At 39.4% G+C, this 17,080-nt stretch overlaps 1 protein-coding gene across 1 annotated transcript in view; it reads right to left on the minus strand.

The window, feature by feature from the left end:
• HS6ST3 (heparan sulfate 6-O-sulfotransferase 3) overlaps positions 1–17,080 on the minus strand; it is a 187,051-nt gene that overhangs the window by 620 nt on the left and 169,351 nt on the right. The window lies entirely within an intron of this gene.

A 17,080-nucleotide genomic window follows, 5' to 3' on the forward strand; every position in this document is an offset into this window, starting at 1 on the left:
TTTATCTACTTTCAGCAGACATCTCTCCCATCCCAACCAATCCTTCCAACCATCATTGTCTTAGTGATCCCTTCTCTATTCCAGCTACCTTCTCTCCCTGCTCATGAGGCAGGCTTCCAACTATGGATGCTCACAAATTCAACTGAACGTCTAATTACTAGAGCTACAGCCATTAGCAGCCTTATCAATTATTTCAAACTCTGACAGCTTTGTTGTTTCAAAAGGAGCAATTCTATTCCCAAAGGGTCAAGCATCAAACTGGTATCATCAAGTGGCTTAACAAAAAATTCATCAGCCAAAAGAATTCACCAAGTACAGTAGATATTTCTCACTACAGCTGATCATTATATTGAGAAAACTTTTATAAATCAACGACATTTAAACCATGGCCCTGCTCTTACTCTTACAGTTGATTATGAATACCATTAATACTGAAGAAATCATTCACAAACTCAAATCGGAAATTCAGTGCTAATGTTTTTCATACATATTTTCACTGTGCAATACTGTGGTTCTATCTGATTATTAGCACCCAAAATGCACTTAGTCCCAAAGGGAGAAGGCTATAAGAATATGATACACACTGAATTTTGAAGATTTAGCATCCAAAGAGAATACAAAATATCTCATTAATATTTTTTGGTTTGGGGTCTGGAGAGAGAGTACAGGGGTTAAGGTTTTTGCCTTGTGCATAGTCAATCCTGATTCAAGCCACAGCTAAGTCCTCTAAGCCCCATCAAGTACAACTCCTGAGCACAGGCTCAAGTTCGGAATGATTTCGAGCTCTGCCAAGTGCAGTCCCAAACTTCTATAACTCCCCCAAATAAAATTAATCATTTTTTGTTTTGGTTTGGGAGCCACACCTACAGGTGCTTGGGGGGTACTTTCAGCTCAAAGGTTGCCCTTAGGAGTGCTCCGAGGACCATGTGGGGCCAGGAACCAAGCCCTGGGTTTTGGAATGCAACATATATGTTCTAGTCCTTTGAACTAACTCCAAATCCCTCATTAATAATTTCTGTATTGATCACATGATCATGGTCACGATCATCCTGTTGTTCGTTGATTGCCTCGAGCAGGCACCAGTAACGTCTCCTTTATCCTAGCCCTGAGATTTTAAAAAGTGCCATATTCAAGGCTCTTTCAGGGTTAGGAAAATGAGACCCATCATTGTTACTGGTATTTGGCATATTGGGTACGCCATGGGGAGTTTGCCAGACTCTGCCGTGTGGGCAGGTTACATTCGGTAGTCTGCCAGGTTGTCCAAAGTAAGAATGAGATAATAAGATATCGTATTCATGGCCGCGCACTTCCAGGAGCTGAATTTTACAGTCTCTGGGTTTTGGACCTTGATGGGATTACACGGCGCCAGGGGGCCAGTTGGTGAGTGTGACCCCTGCCTACTGGAAGATGGAGGATCTGGGTGGAGGATGCTCAGCCCTGATCTGAGCAGCCTTGGAGATCTCAGTCCTGAGACCCACATGCCTTTGTTCCTCTGCCGGTACCTTCACGCGTGTGGAGTGTGGTCTCAGCATGGTTGGTAACATGTAAAAGTGACAATACCTTGGGTTCAATACATGTGATTCCAATTTGTGGCTTGCATTCTTTTTCCTCTCCTAGACAGGGTTAGTGTAGATTACAAGTGAAAAATTCACACAAGAGTGGGCAATGAAAGAATTGCAAAGGTCCAGCCAGGTAGAATTTGGAGGGCCTTGTGCCTCATGCAGAGAGCTACAATGCTAAATATGCTAAATTATGGGGGCTAGGGGTCAGAAAGTATATTTGCAGACCTGGATAATGTTTTTCAAATCAAGTTTTGGGGCAGAGGGGCATATACGCCCTTTTCCTAACTTCTTACATCAGTTCTGGTTGGCTTTTTGCAATTTTAAAGAACAAATATCATACAGAAGTACAAAGTAAGACTGTAAAACATTCCAGAGGAAAACAAGATGTTGAGCCAGTAAAAAGTTTCCTGGGATAAATGATTTATCAGCTCTGCCTCTATTTCCAAGGCCCCTTAATTTGTGATCTTTCCTAGCCTTTTTTTTTAATCAAATCACTGTGAGATACATAATTACAAAGTTGTTCAGGATTGGGTTTCCCTCCTGCCTCCCCTCCTTGCAGCCTACCTCTATAATAGTTTCTCTCTCTCTCTCTCTCTCTCTCTCTCTATCTCTCCCTCTCTCTCTCATTTTCTTGGTTTGCAAAGGTACTGGATGGTTATCATGTTTGTCGCCTTACCTACTTTCAGTACTCAGCGGGAACCACTACGCCAAAGATTTTCCAATATTTCTCTTAATACCTATTATTCATTGGCTTTGAGAATCTCCTGCCAATAAATGCTTGAAGAACATCACAAAGCAAATAGGTGGAGATCACTCTAGGGTCCTTCCCAGCAACCCAGAGACTGGCTTCTCAGCTCCCACTGGGAATTTGCCATTTGCCATCACAGACAGACTTCCAGTCTCTGGAGAGCCTCTCCCGTCCCACTGTAATCTCCTAGCTGACCCTAATCTCCAGTTACACAGAGACAATGACTAACTTGCATCTAACAAGTCCTTTCTTGCTTTACTTCCTTGTTACAGTGGTGAAGACAGAAGGATCCTTGGCTAATGAGGCCCCTTGAGAACCTACCTTTCACCGCTCTCTCTCTTTTCTCAACTTTGCCTCACTAGACAAGTGGTCCTCAAGCTCAGGTTCTCATACAACCAATAAAATGCTTTTTAAAAAACACTTCTCATATTTTTAAGTTGACATACAAAAATTCCATGTAACTTCATGGAGGATATCATTGGCAAAGTACATAATTGCCTTCATCTTGCACATTTTGTAGAAACATTTAAAAATAAAACTATCACTTCATTACTTTAAACATGTCTGATGTTTAAAATATGTGAAGTCATGACAGTGATTTTGTTCCAATCTTCATTCGGTTAAAAAGCACATGAATAAACTCTTCTTTAACATTAGAAAATGTTATATTATTCCTTTTTCTCTTGGAATTCACCACTCTGTTCCACTTTTCCAACAAAATTTCACCCTACTGTAGTCCATTTTATGCTTGAAAGTTTTTTTATTTATCACCTTATCATACATATTTGCAATTTGCAATTTTGTATATTTTATTATGATGGCAAATTTAATATTTTTAATCTCCTAGGACAATAAATTTCTAAGTGATAACATTTTTCTTCTGACTGGAGTCATTAAATTACCATTATATACAATTAATAAACACAATGCAATATATTTTATATTTTGACTGATATGTATTAATTACTTAAAATATAACTTAGATGGAAATACTAATTAAAATGGTACTTTTCAATTATTTTAAGGATATATGGATAGTATAACTTATTACTATAATGAGACAATGTTCTGCAACACATTTATTCCTATTTTTCATTTTATATAAGTGCCTAGAACATTTTTACATAAATGGGTAGACAGGAATGGAAAGAGTTTTATTATTACAATGTCACTCAGTGCTTTAAACTTCTAAGCTATATGCCAAAAATCAAACAGGGTTCTAGCATCAAAAATTACTTTTAATGATCCATCAGCTGACAGTTCTATTAGGCATTCCTTTTATTTCATGGGGGGACGGGGGGGGGGGGGAACTTTGCTTATTTGCAAAAGGATTTATTACCCCTTCATTTGAGTCATTCACTTTCTCCCTATAAAGGCTCTTGCTTTGCTTTGTATAGGGTCCTTGGAGGATCCACAGTCAAGGAGAACAAACTGCAGGCCCTCCCTTTCCTTGTCTAAGGAAGAAAAGCTCCAGGAGGAAGCTGTGGGCAAAAGAAGCTACTAGAAGCTACTTGGCACTCAATTATCATGACCTCAGGAAGAAAACACGTGGAAGTTGAAAGCCTAACAAATACATGCCCTAGAAAGGATCTTTCACCCACATATACCTTTATGTACCCTCCTTAGAAGTACATGGACTTCAGTTTTGAAGTGGCTACTGCAGAAAGACCATGCATTTCAGTTACAAAATCTAAGTGCTGCTAACCCCCAAACATTGGCTCAACCCACTGTCCTATGGGGGCTGGAGTGACAGCACAGCAGGGAGGGCACTTGACTTGCATGCAGCACTCCCAGTTTCAATCCCCCAACATCCCATAAGGTTCCCCAAGCCTGCCAGGAGTGATTCTTGAGTACAGAGCCAGGAGTAAATCCTGAGTACTGCCATGTGTGACCCACTCCCCGCACCCCCTCCCAAAAAAAAAATAATAATAAAACAGAACAAAAATCTCTCCTGAAATAGAACCACACTGAGCTGTTGGCTAACCACCTCAAACATTTCCAAGACCTGTTCATTTGTCTTCGCCCAGCTAATTTGTCAAGATCAGGCCACCTTTCTTCTTTCCAGGAATGCCATAATAACCACCTCAGGCATTTCCTGCATTGAGCCTGACTCCTTCCACTCACAGTTTACATTGCAGAAAGAAAATATATAATGACCAAGTCCTCACCCTCTTGAAAATCTTCAGTGGCTTCCTAACATGTAGGACAAAGCAGAAGCTCCTTTACAATAGATAAACATGGAAATCGGTTCTCCACCAATCTCCTGGGCATCTCTACCAATTTCTTGACTTTCTAAGTTCTTTTTCATTTTTACTGGGACTCTGCGGTTTACAATTCTGTACTATTAATAATGGTTTGTCATGTACATAATCCAACACCACATCCATAACCAATGGTACTCCCTCCTTCTCCCAAAGATCCCAAGACTCCTCCCTCCCAGCACCCCACCAATGGTGTGGATCAGTTCTCCCATTTGAAATGCTTAGTTATAACCACTCTGAACTATTTTCCAATTTTCAGGCTCCAGGACCTACAAATATGTCTTTATCTATCTGTCCCCTTTGCCTAATTCCTACTGGAAAGATAGACTGTGTTTAACTATTACCTCTCAGAAAGCCCTCCCAGGTCTCTGTTCAATCAGATTCTCCTAGATGGAATCCTGAAATTTGCAATTCCTTTGTCATAGCTTGCACCATTCTGGAGAAAGCTGTTTAACTTGAGACTTCCAGCTTTATACTTCAAGGAGCATATAGCTATGTTACATACTTTAATGCTAAGCCTGGAATATAATAATTAAGTACAAATTAATAGTGGTGAATAAAGAACAACATTTTCTCTTAATTCATAACCAAAATTGTATTATTGGTGCATTCATCATTCCCTGCCCCAGAATTTGTTTGAAATGTGTCATCTTTCTTTATCAAACGAAGGCAAGTTCCAAATTCTCTTCTTCTGACTCATAGGAGAATCAAATCTTTCAAAGCGGCAGCATATGGAGATGTGAGTTCCAAGAGTTCACTTGTCTAAAGGTGCTTTAAGGAAAATGCCAGCCACTGCAGCTTCTACCAGATAGAACCATGTCATCCCAGGTAGGAATTTTATTGATTTTAATGTTTTCCTTCCCTGCACGCTCTCAGGAGGCTTAAAGTAGAAGTTATTAATTTCTTATAAATCCCACGTACTATATTTGTGGCGGCCTTGCCTTTTCCAGACTCTTTTTATGATACCATTCATTATTTTTATCTGCATGCTCACAGTAATTGACTATTAAGTATTTCAAATTTCTTTTGTACAAGAAAAATTAGCAAACACAAATGTATAATTGGTTTTAATAAAACAAATGAATACATTGCAAAAAGTATTGTATTTGCTAAGAGTAATGTTTAATTGTATTCTCTAACAGTGTTTGCCTTATTAAACCGCCCATTACAATTGCCTTCCTCGATAGCATCTTTCATGGAAAGTAACGCAATATGATAAGCCAACTGCTGTGAAATGATCAATTTCGTTTAGGCAGTCAGATGAAGGGATGGCTCTTATGTCCACACTCTCCAGGGAATTATTAGGTAATCCATAAGCATCCATCATGAAAATAATTAACCTATCCTTTTAAGCATTTTCATGGTATTTTTCTGCTTGTACTTGCAGGTACCTCTGCTGGTACCGATGAACTGCACACACTTCTTCAACTTTCACGTCTTTATGGTCTCTGTTTGGTATTCTATCCTGTGTAGTTTTAGGGATTCAATTTTTGAGTCTGGTTGCCTAAAGGATTTTGAAACTATCAGATCTCCCACAAAAGGCAAAGAACACTGCACTTCCAGTTTTCTCTCCTCAGACCTTTCCACTGCCCTATTTCTCATCCCCACAAACATATAATCATTTTGTCATTTTTCAAGTTCTAAACCTTGCTGCTGTATTTTCCATTTCCTCATATTGTGCTTCCAATCTGCACCACTTATCCTGTGTCACCCAGCCATCACGGTAATCACCTTACAATCGGAATCATTTTTATCATTTTTCGCCACTTCAGTACCAAATAGAATCAACACTTGGCAAATATCCGCTTATTCATTCATTTCACAATTCAAAGTATTCTATCTACTACGCACACGCAGTATGTATCTGGATAAAAGAGATCAAAGGGGACTCAACTTTGACCTCCTGGGGCTTCCCATCTAGCACATAAGACACAATAAGCACATAAATATACATAATTCAAGATTTTAAGTATAAAAAAGTAAGTACTTCTGCATTAGAGTACAATAAGAAGGATATCTTTTTATCAGGAGACTGAAGGAAGTCTCTTGGAATTAATCACATTTAATATATAAATAAATGTGGTCTCTCTAATAAAGGAGAAAGAGACCTAATTTGGAGTCAGAAGGCAGGTAAGGAGCCTTCTGGACATCATAAGAGGCAAAATCCATCAGTTCAAATGAGCAAGTATTTTTAGCTAAGGAATGGATGAAAGGTAGTAAGACTAGGGACAGGGAGAGGTAGAATGCTGTAACACTGGTCCAGAAGAGACCAACTGTCTCAGCTTGGCATGTCGATGATGGAAGCAGACAGCAGTAGGTACCTTTGAGATAGATAGAAGCAGAAGGCTAGAGACTGGGTGACAAATTATAGATGAGAGGAAAAAGGGACAGATTAAAGGGACCATCAGAGTTCTTTCCCCAAAAACTGGTTTGGGTGTTAGAAGACCTTACCGAGATAAGAAGACTAGAAAAGGAAACATTTAGAGAGGGATGAAATCCAGTGTTCCATTTTGGACTTGATAAATTATCAAGTTTGTTGTTGGGGTTAATGAACATAGAGCTGAGTGAAGCCTGGGAAAGCAACATGAAAGACATGGCCAGTCAATTAGGTGTGTGAAGGTAACTCCTGACCTTGACAGGAAGAGTTCTGTTGAATGCCATGGTTAAAAGGCAAGACCAGAAGTATCAGCATGTGATAACTATTATTTCAATAGGGTGAGGACCAGAACAAGAACAGAGCAGATCTCTGAGAGATTCACCGGGTCACAGAAGCTAGGTTTGTTTCTCAACACTCACCTGGTTGTGAGGAAGAGACCAATGATGTAGACAGAAGGGATAAGTTAAGAGAAGGCAATGCTGCAAAGGGCAGAAAATCAGAAACAGAGTCCAGTGAAAAGTAAAGGAACTGACTAAGATAGGAGAAGTGATATTTCTTTTCGGCATAGAAGGAGAAGTGATATTTCTAAGAAGAGAAGATAATGCATGTAGGTTTATAGATTGGGTAGCACTGTAGCACTGTTCTCCCGTTGTTCACAGATTTGCTCGAGCGGGCACCAGTAATGTCTCCATTGTGAGACTTGTTGTTACTGTTTATTGGCATATCAAATATGCCACGGGGAGCTTGCCAGGCTCTGCCATGCAGGCGGCATACTCTCAGTAGCTCAGTGGGCTCTCAGAGAGGGACAGAGGAATCAAACCCGGGTCAACCACATGCAAGGCAAACGCCCTACCTGCTGTGCTATCACTCCAGCCCTCAATTAACAAGAGTCATTTCCGGACATGGGTAAGTGAGAAATAGATGAGGACAGTTCTGTGCTGACTGGCTATTAAGGCTGGAGTTATGCATTTAAGGGGGACCCTGGCCGTCCTCTAGCGTGCTTCTTTCTCTAAGAAATTTGGATGGTGGTAAGGAAATGGTAAGTAACAGACTCAAAGTTACAGAGTTTTCCTAGAGACAAATAACAAAGGGGGAACGATAAAGGATATTGAGGAATTCTCTCCAGCTGGGGTATGACGGAAGACAGCTACAAGATCCACACTAGGGCAAGGAGGAAAAAGGAAGAGGGAGTGCTGAGTGTGATGAACAGGGGAGGGAGTAGAAAAGGAGATTGAAAGAAAAGGGAGAGGAGCCACCGACTGAGTAGATGGGTATTGTCTGTACTGAGGCTAGAATAATGGCAGGGTCCTGTTATAATTGTCAATGAATGAGAAGAATAATTAAGAGATCAGTAGATGATGGCACAGATCTGAGGGTGAAGATGGTATATTTCTTCAGTGCCAAGCTACAAAATATCAGAGGTTTTGGACTAAGGCAAAATTATTAGTCTATATATTGTAAGAACAAAGAAAAGAACACAAGTTCTACCATATTAAAATATTTTGTTTTTACTTTTCATTGAAAAGTTTTATCACGCTTTTGAGTAGAAACAGGAATTTATCTACCACAATGTGTAGTACTGCCATACTTTGCCAGGAACTGGGACTTCGGCTCTTCTGCTGATTTGTGCATTTTCTCTCCAAATGCCTGCATTCAAGGTGGAACAGTTATGAATGAATAAATAATTTCCATTCGATGGGTTTGGGGAGAAGCCACCTTAAAACATCAACTAGCTATCTAGATAGTATAAAGCCTTATTTTCTGGCATTTCAAACATAGAATTCTGAAGACATATGCAGACATTCTTCCAATACATACTTTTCTGTTAGTTTCCATAAGCAATGAGAAAATATCCATTATTTACATCCACTCAGAAAAATGTTATCCTCCCATACAGTGCAACTATTTTAGAGTTTCTTCCTCTTCCCTTAACAAGTAAGTTTTCCCAACAGTGTTAAATATCCTTCTACAACATAATCCTGACAAATTCATTGTCTCACACTGGATAATCAACTAAGACTTAAGCACAATACTATTGTTAGTTGTCTAGGCTGTTTTAAAACTTGTAACCCAACACATAATGTTGTAACGAAGAGCCACAGACATAAATCTCAAGAGACAAGTCTAATTAGTATTAACTGTAATAAGTCACTTCAAGTAAAATTATTTGGCCATAGAGATGGGAGGTTTATGTGGATTTCAAGACATGCCATACAATTGTCTTATTAACGGTGTCTAACAGTTGCTTTGTAATTTGTCGAGTATGAGTATTGTCTTTGCTTCCTTTCTTTCCTACTTTTTAACAGAGGAAAAAAATCAAGGAAGCTGCATCAAGGGTCTTACTCATAAGTCAAATTCCATTCCAGTTTCTCCTACATTAAAAAGAAAGAGAGAAAACATAGCTCTACTGTGTGTTCAAGGTGGTGCTGTTAGAAAAGATGAAGTCACAAAATTTGCTTATAAGTGGATGGACATGGAGAGTATCACGCTAAGTGAAATGAGTCAGAAAAGGAGGGACAAACAGAGAAAGACTTCACTTATTTGTGGAATATAAACTAACATAATATGAGACTGACACCCAAGACCAATAGAGATAAAACCAGGAGGATGACTCCATGGTTTGGAAGCCTGCCTCATGTGCTGGGGAAAAAGGCAATTGGGATAGAGAAGGGACATTAAGTCAATGACGGTTGGAGGGATCAATTGGGATGGGAGATGTGTGCTGAAAGTAGACTAAGGACCAAACATTATGGCCTCTCAGTATCTGTTTTGCAAACAATAATGCCCCCAAATAGAGAGAGAGAGAGAGAGTAAGAAGGAAGATGCCTGCCACAGAGGCAGGAGGTAAGATGGGGTGGGGGTAGAGGGAGGGATACTGAGGTCATTGGTGGTGGAAAATGCACACTGGTAAAGGGATGGGTGTTCGATCACTGTATGACTGTAACTCAATCATAAAAGCTTTGTAACAGTATCTCACAGTGATTCGATTAAAAAAATAAAATATATAAGCAAATAAATGAAATAGGTAACAGCACTCAAGGCAAACGTCCCTGTCAGTGAAAAGACTTTTCCTTAGTATCTTTCTTCTCCTGCATCCTGAATGCTAATTATCTCCCCTGCTGTCATTTCAACCATGTCAGTCCTTTGCATAAAATCGTCCCAAAGCTCTCTCCTTTAAATTTAACTTCCTTTACAGTTTTTATTTCCTATTTACAGACTTGCTCCGACCTACTCCCTAACTTTCAAGAACCAGGTGATTCCTAGCTGGATTTACGTTCTCTCCAAATGCCCTGCTTTTATCGAATTTAATTTCTGGATGGAAACTTCCAGCTAAACACAAATTGCTATCATTTCACATTTTTTCAATTGTGTTTCATTATACCCTTTATTATTTTCCAAATTTCTTTCTGTGTTATTCTTCTTCTTCAAAACTGGTTTCATTTTGATTCTTTGGGTGTCTTGTCCACTCCTCATCACTGAATCACCTGAATCACTTTCCATTTCAGATCTATTTTGTGGGAGCTCTTCAAACTACAGTTTCTTTCTCAGACATTTCTAACCCTTTATAATAACAAAATGAATGTTCCATGTTTGTCAAGTTCAAAATTACATTTCCTACTGGTTACTGCTTGCAGTAGGATGGTAATAGTTGCTACACAAAACTCACAGGATGAAAAGGACAAGGAACCAAAACTGCAAGATTATAATATCCCACCCGTTTCAGTGGACAAACAAGCCTTTTGCAAGTGCTATGCTGTAGCTTCCAAAGAAAAGTTTTTATTTTCTGGATGGAGATTCTACACTGGATTGTCTCCTATGGTAGCCCTCTTTAGGACTAGGAGGGTAGGACTTCATTCATTATAATTTTTTGTTTTCCGAGTTGTGAGAGGGAGGGTGACTATTTCCACATTACAATTATAATAAAATACGTTAGCTAAATGAAGTCCATTGCTGTAATAAGTAAAACTGTGTAGGAACAAGCAAGAGACACTTCTGCGTCGGCATTCAAAAAGAAGGTACAATGTTCATACAAGAGTTCTAGATTTAATTTCTTAAAGTTTCTTTGTTGTGATATGCATAAGTTGATCAATTCTTTGACAGACCAAAAGACACACAGTAATAAAGATAGTAGGCCTGAAGACTTCCACATACTCACTCTGGGGTGAGGTTTACTGCTACTCTTCGATGTGCTTTTATTATCCAAGTGTAAGTCAGGGAAAAAAAGTTAATAGTCCCAGTCATCACTATCTCTATCCATTCTCTTTGTTGTCATGAGAACATCATGACATCATGATGGAAAGATATCCATCATTTGTTCCAACTCATCTTCTCTTCTTCCTGGTTCCTCCTATGTCCAATCCTACATCAATCCTTCTCTCTGAATTCTTGGGGAATATAGCCCTTACAAACCACACTCTTTCTTGCATATTCTGAAGCTCCTGTCAGAAGGGGTTCAGAATCTATCTCCTTATCTAGATAATGCTTTTTGAAAGAAACCTTTCCCACTGCCCCCCACATATCTCTCTAGGAGATACTGGTCCTTCTCTCACCACCATGAGGGCTCTCTATACCATATCCCTGCCATTTCCAGATTATGACTTTTCTACCCTTGTATCACACTTTTCCTCAGATCTCCTTGACATCTCCCATTTCCATCCCCAAATCTTTTCCTCATTATTTGAGTCCTGAAATGGCTCTACCAACCATTATGGGATTTGCCTCCTGATTTTCTAGCTCCCAACTCTGCTATCCTTCAGAGCAATCCTGTACCAACCTAACTGGACAACTGTTTCTGGCCACTTCCATATCTCAGGCTGCCTCCTCTCTGTGGTCTGACAGTAAATTCCATGCTCTGAAAACAACTTCTGATGTTTATCTTCTCACTCTTACATTTTAAACCTCCCTCCAAGACTACTACTTTCCTTTTATCAAATCAATAATAGATCAGTATGGCATGTTTCTTCAACTTTATTTAATCCCCCATTTCGTTACAACTATGCTCCCTTTACTTAGATCCAACAATACCAGCACTGCAAAAACAGCAGCCAGCCAATTCATGTTGGTTCCATCAATAGTTTTATTCCCAACTTTTGTGGAGAAATCAATTTTTCTTTACCTATTATGACTTATCAGTCCATTGGCTATGGCTGGCTTCTGAGGGTTTTAACTTTCCAATAGATTCTGTGCACACTTCTCATCACAGTGACATAAAACCTCTCCTGCAGAAACTCAGTATCTAAGTAAAAATAGTCAGGATAGTCAAATGAGACTTCTAGAAAGTTCCCTGATTTTTTTCAGCTCATAATTTAGTTCAAGAATAAATAACATCAACATCATCTAAAACTTGAGTGCTCATAAGAAATTGAGGACGTCAAATCCAAATGTACATGGTAACAAGATGAACGGGCTGGAGCGATAGCACAGTGGTAGGGCATTTGCCTTGCATGCGGCCAACATGGCCGACAGGAGTTCGATTCCTCTGCCCCTCTCGGAGAGCCCGGCAAGCTACCGAGAGTATCTTGCCCGCACGGCAGAGCCTGGCAAGCTACCTGTGACATATTCAATATGCCAAACACAGTAATAACTAGTCTCATGATGGAGACGTTACTGGGCCCACTCGAGCAAATCGATGAACAACGGGAGGACCATGACCATGACCAACAAGATGAACAATTTACCTATAAGCACTGCCCTGACCCCATCTGCCAATTCCTTCACCAATACACTCCCCCTGCCCCCCCCCCCCACACACACTCGGACAAAGTTAAGAGAACTTTACCTGGACAATCTCTTTTCCACTTTCCTAGAAGGCTGCTGATTCAATTCACATATCATTACTCCCTCTTTTGGGGCTGGGGGTGGGGTAGATGTGTTTTCATGCATAATCAATATAGAGACGTTTCATACTTTAAAAAAATAAGCCAGTAACAAATAAAATAAACACAAAAATAATCTTAGAATTTTAACGCTCAGTAGAGACTGACATAAAGAGGAGGAAGGGGGTCAGTCAGGACAAAGGGCACACATAAGGTGGAAGATAAACTGCACGCATTAGGAACATGATTTTCAATGAAGTACAGCTGAAATCTGTATGAAGTCATGTCACATTAGAAATGGGTGAATGTTGCATTCATGAGAAATTAATAAATAAACAAATTAGACATGGGACACCAAACTTAAACCTAATGTATTTTCAAAGATATTTTACAGTTTTTCCTGAAATTATATTCTTTATGCAAACACTCCACCAAACTCTATGGTCAACTGAGAGATTTTCTTTCTGTTGCCCATCTGGCTCTGCTCACCAGTCTATAAATCACTTACAGCAATATTAACTCAAACAAATACATAATTCCAGTTTACTGAAAGCCCACAATTCAATATGTTGGCACTTTCTGTAAAAGTTGACTATGGCCTGTTTTCAAAGGTTCCTGTGGAAAGCAAACCTGAGACTCCTAGGTCCCCAGCTGTTGTACTTGTTTGCTTACTGTAATTCTGTTGAGGCTTAATTCACTTGCAGATTAAAAAAAAAAGACAAAGTACAACCATACTACTCCATGAATTTTCTACTTTTGCTTGTTCTGCCATCAGGAAATCCTTTAAGAGGTTCCTAAAGTGAGGCAATTTTCTGTCATCTAGACTGCAGGTCATGTGTGATCTACTCGGTATCTGTCCTGCTCATCAACTGTAGGTCTCAGGACCTGTCAGCCTTGATGGTGTCTTAAATCAATCCTTTTCTTTCTCCTTCTTAGCCTCTTTCACTTTCTATGCCAGTACCAACCCCTATTTCTCGCAATGACCTGGCTCTTCTCTGTATTCATTAGCTTCATTTTTACATGTTTGTTTGTAGATTGAACACATAAAAGAAATCATACAATATTTCTCTTTCTCTGAATTATTTCACTCAGCATAATGCTCTCAGTCTATCCATATTATCATATATGGGGTAAATGTCATTTCTTTGGTGGTTGATTAATATTCCTTTGTATATGTAACACAATCTGTGCATCCATTTATCCACTGACACTTAGGTTGTTTCTGTACCTTGGCTATTATAAATCATGCAACAAACATGGGGTTGCATTATGTCTTTTGTTGGTTTGGTTTGGTTTGGTTTGGTTTGGTTTGGTTTGGTTTGGTTCGGTTCGGTTTGGTTCTTTTTGGTTTGGGGGCCACACTCAGCGGTGCTCAGGGCTTACACCTGGCTCTGCACTCAGAGATCACTACTGGCAGGACAGAGAGGGATGACATATGGGAATCTGGGGGATCAAATCCAGGTTACCAATGTGCAAGGAAAGTGAAGTGCCCTACCCATTGAACTATCTATCCCACAATATGTCTTTCTGAATTTGTATTTTCATTTCTTTTCAACCAATACCCATAAATGTAGATGACTAAATGATCTGGGAATTCTGTAGCTAGTATCTTAAAGAATCTACATGCTACTTTTCATAGTGGCCACACCAATTTACACTCCCACCACCAGCACTCACAGTTCCATTTTTTTCCACAGTGACACACCAATACTTGTTATTTCTTATCTTTTTTTTAATGGCCACTTAATTTTTCCACGTGTAAGACAGAATCATTGTGATTTTGATTTGCATTTTCCTGATGATTAATGTCATTGAGCACCTTTTCCTGTACTTGGTCATCTGTATGTCTGCTTTGGAAAATACCTATCCAGATCTTCTGCTCGCTTTTTTTTTTTTTGATAATTGCTTTTCACTCTTACTTTCAATGAGCACTTTATATATTTTTATTTTAACACTGACAGATATGAAATAGGCAAGGATTTTTGAAATATTGACCAAGGTGGAAAATAACCACTTTATTCTACTCTTTTTTTCACTTCACTTACAGTAGGTGTCTTGAGCACCTCCTTAAGAGATAAGACATACTTTGTCAGGTAGGGGTTCCACAGCATCTTCATATGAATACCTCTATGAAGATCCAGAAGATTTCTTCTCTACTTTTATGTTTACCTTGGGTGCCTCTTCCATCCAAAGGAAATTCCCTAACATCTTCAAAACTTCCCTCCATGGACGATCTCCTTTCTCTGCTTTATCGGGAATCGTTTGGTCTTTATTCTTGACTGCCTATCACCTCAGCCTGTAAACATGCTTAGATAATGCCAGTATTTTACAAATATTTTACTAAATTAGGGCTCTTTCCCTCTAAGAACCACCCAGAATTCTCTTTGAGTTTTCTTGAACTCTTATACTTCTGTCTTCACTTTCTCTGTTTCTGTGTATTTTCTCTTGGTTTCCATGCACTATCTATGTGATTTCCTGGATAAACAGACACTACCAACATTCCCGGGGAACCTCTAATAAAGACCATCCTCCTCTCAGTTTTCTCATCTCTTAAGAATTCAACTATATGCCAGTCATAGAGGCAGGTGTAAGGTGAGGATGGAGTAGGGTTGGCGGGAAGGATACTTGGGACAGTGGTGATGGGAAATGTACACTGGTGGAGGGAAGGGTGTCGGAACACTGTATGACTGAAACCCAATCACGAACATTTTGTAACTGTGTATTTCATGTGATTCAATTAAAAAATGTTTCTAACTTCAACTATATTTTTGTATAAGAGAAAATACACTTCTAAAACTCTTATCTCTAGTTATTTATCCAGACCCCTCTTAGAGATCTGGAGAGATACTGTTGAAACCTCAAAACTCAACTGAATTTATCCTATTTTTCCCACCATATCAAACCCACCATTGCCACCTGGCTGATGAATACATTATGTATACAGCTGTCTACATCACTACTTGGAGAGTTTTCTAAGACACCTCTATCACCTCCTATGATCTCCTTGATTCTCCTTCTCTCTGTTTTATTTGCATCATTCCACACGGATTTAAAAAGGATCCATAACTTGCTACATTGCCATAGTCATCTGTGCACTTTAATATTTCTCCAGTGAACCCATCTAGTCATATCACCATGGAGAGACTCAGGAATCTTCAATGACTAATAACCTTCCACTTTCAAGGATAATGTGGAAACTCAGTAACTTGGCCTTAAACACTCAAGTCCTGAGTTCTGACATGCTCCTAATTTTCCTGTGCATCTAGCATGCTCTTCCTGTTCTTCTTACCATGTTGAATAAGCTGTATGTCCAGAACATACCAGGTGCTCTCCCAATCTGCCTCCCCTACTGATAATATTCTGCTGCACCTGATTAAACTCGAAGCTGCCATTTGAGAGCAGGCCCCTATTGTGCCTTTTGTGAACCGTTTCTTGCCCTAACCTACCATGAAGAATTAAACATTTCTTCTGTGCTTCTCTTGAAAATTCCATGTCCCTTTATAGAAGCACTTAATCGTGGTGCGGTATGAGCCTCGACCGTGTCCCTCTCAAGATGATAAATCCTTAAAAGACTGAAATTATGTTCCAGTCTATTCTTTATATCCCCGGTAGCCAGATGTTATGAACAAAATTGTGTTTCACTAGATTCATATATTGAAGTATTAAGCTCCCAATATGATGGATTTGGAGATGGAGCTTTGGTAGATAATGGGTTTAAATTAGGTTACGAAGATGAGGACATCATGATGAGAATTGTGACCTTTTAACAAGAGGCAGCAGAAATCTAATTTCTTCTTTTCTCCTCCTCCTCACTCTTTTCCTTCTCTCCCCTTCTTCCTCCCTTTTATGTAAGGACCCTGGTAAGATGCCCAATTACAAGCCGACAAGAGTGCCCATTACAGATATCCAGTCTACTAGCATCTTCATTTTAGATTTCCCAGCCTCTAGGAGAAGTAAATGCTCATTGCCTAATGTCCTCAACCTACAGTATTTTGTTACAGCAGCCCTTGCTGACTAATACAAAGGGTGGTATTATCTACATAATTATTATCAGCTAACTGTGTACATAAGAGTGATAGGTGGCACATGCTTCCCGATAACAAAGTATCAAATCTCACAAAATTAGAGGGCAAAAGCTCAGTACTTTTACCACATTCCATAGCAGAAAAAAAAGATATACATTGCAACCCTCTAACTCACCCTATCTTTGAAGACAGGCATACTTAGAGAAGAGGAAAAATATAAACTTGCCGGTAGGCTGAGTTTGGGTTCTCCCAAAGGAATCATCTGAAACTCTACCTGAAACCCAAAAGCTT

The sequence above is a fragment of the Sorex fumeus genome, unplaced genomic scaffold (genome assembly GCF_029834395.1).
Source record: "Sorex fumeus unplaced genomic scaffold, SorFum_2.1 ptg000008l, whole genome shotgun sequence".
Taxonomy (NCBI): domain Eukaryota; kingdom Metazoa; phylum Chordata; class Mammalia; order Eulipotyphla; family Soricidae; genus Sorex; species Sorex fumeus.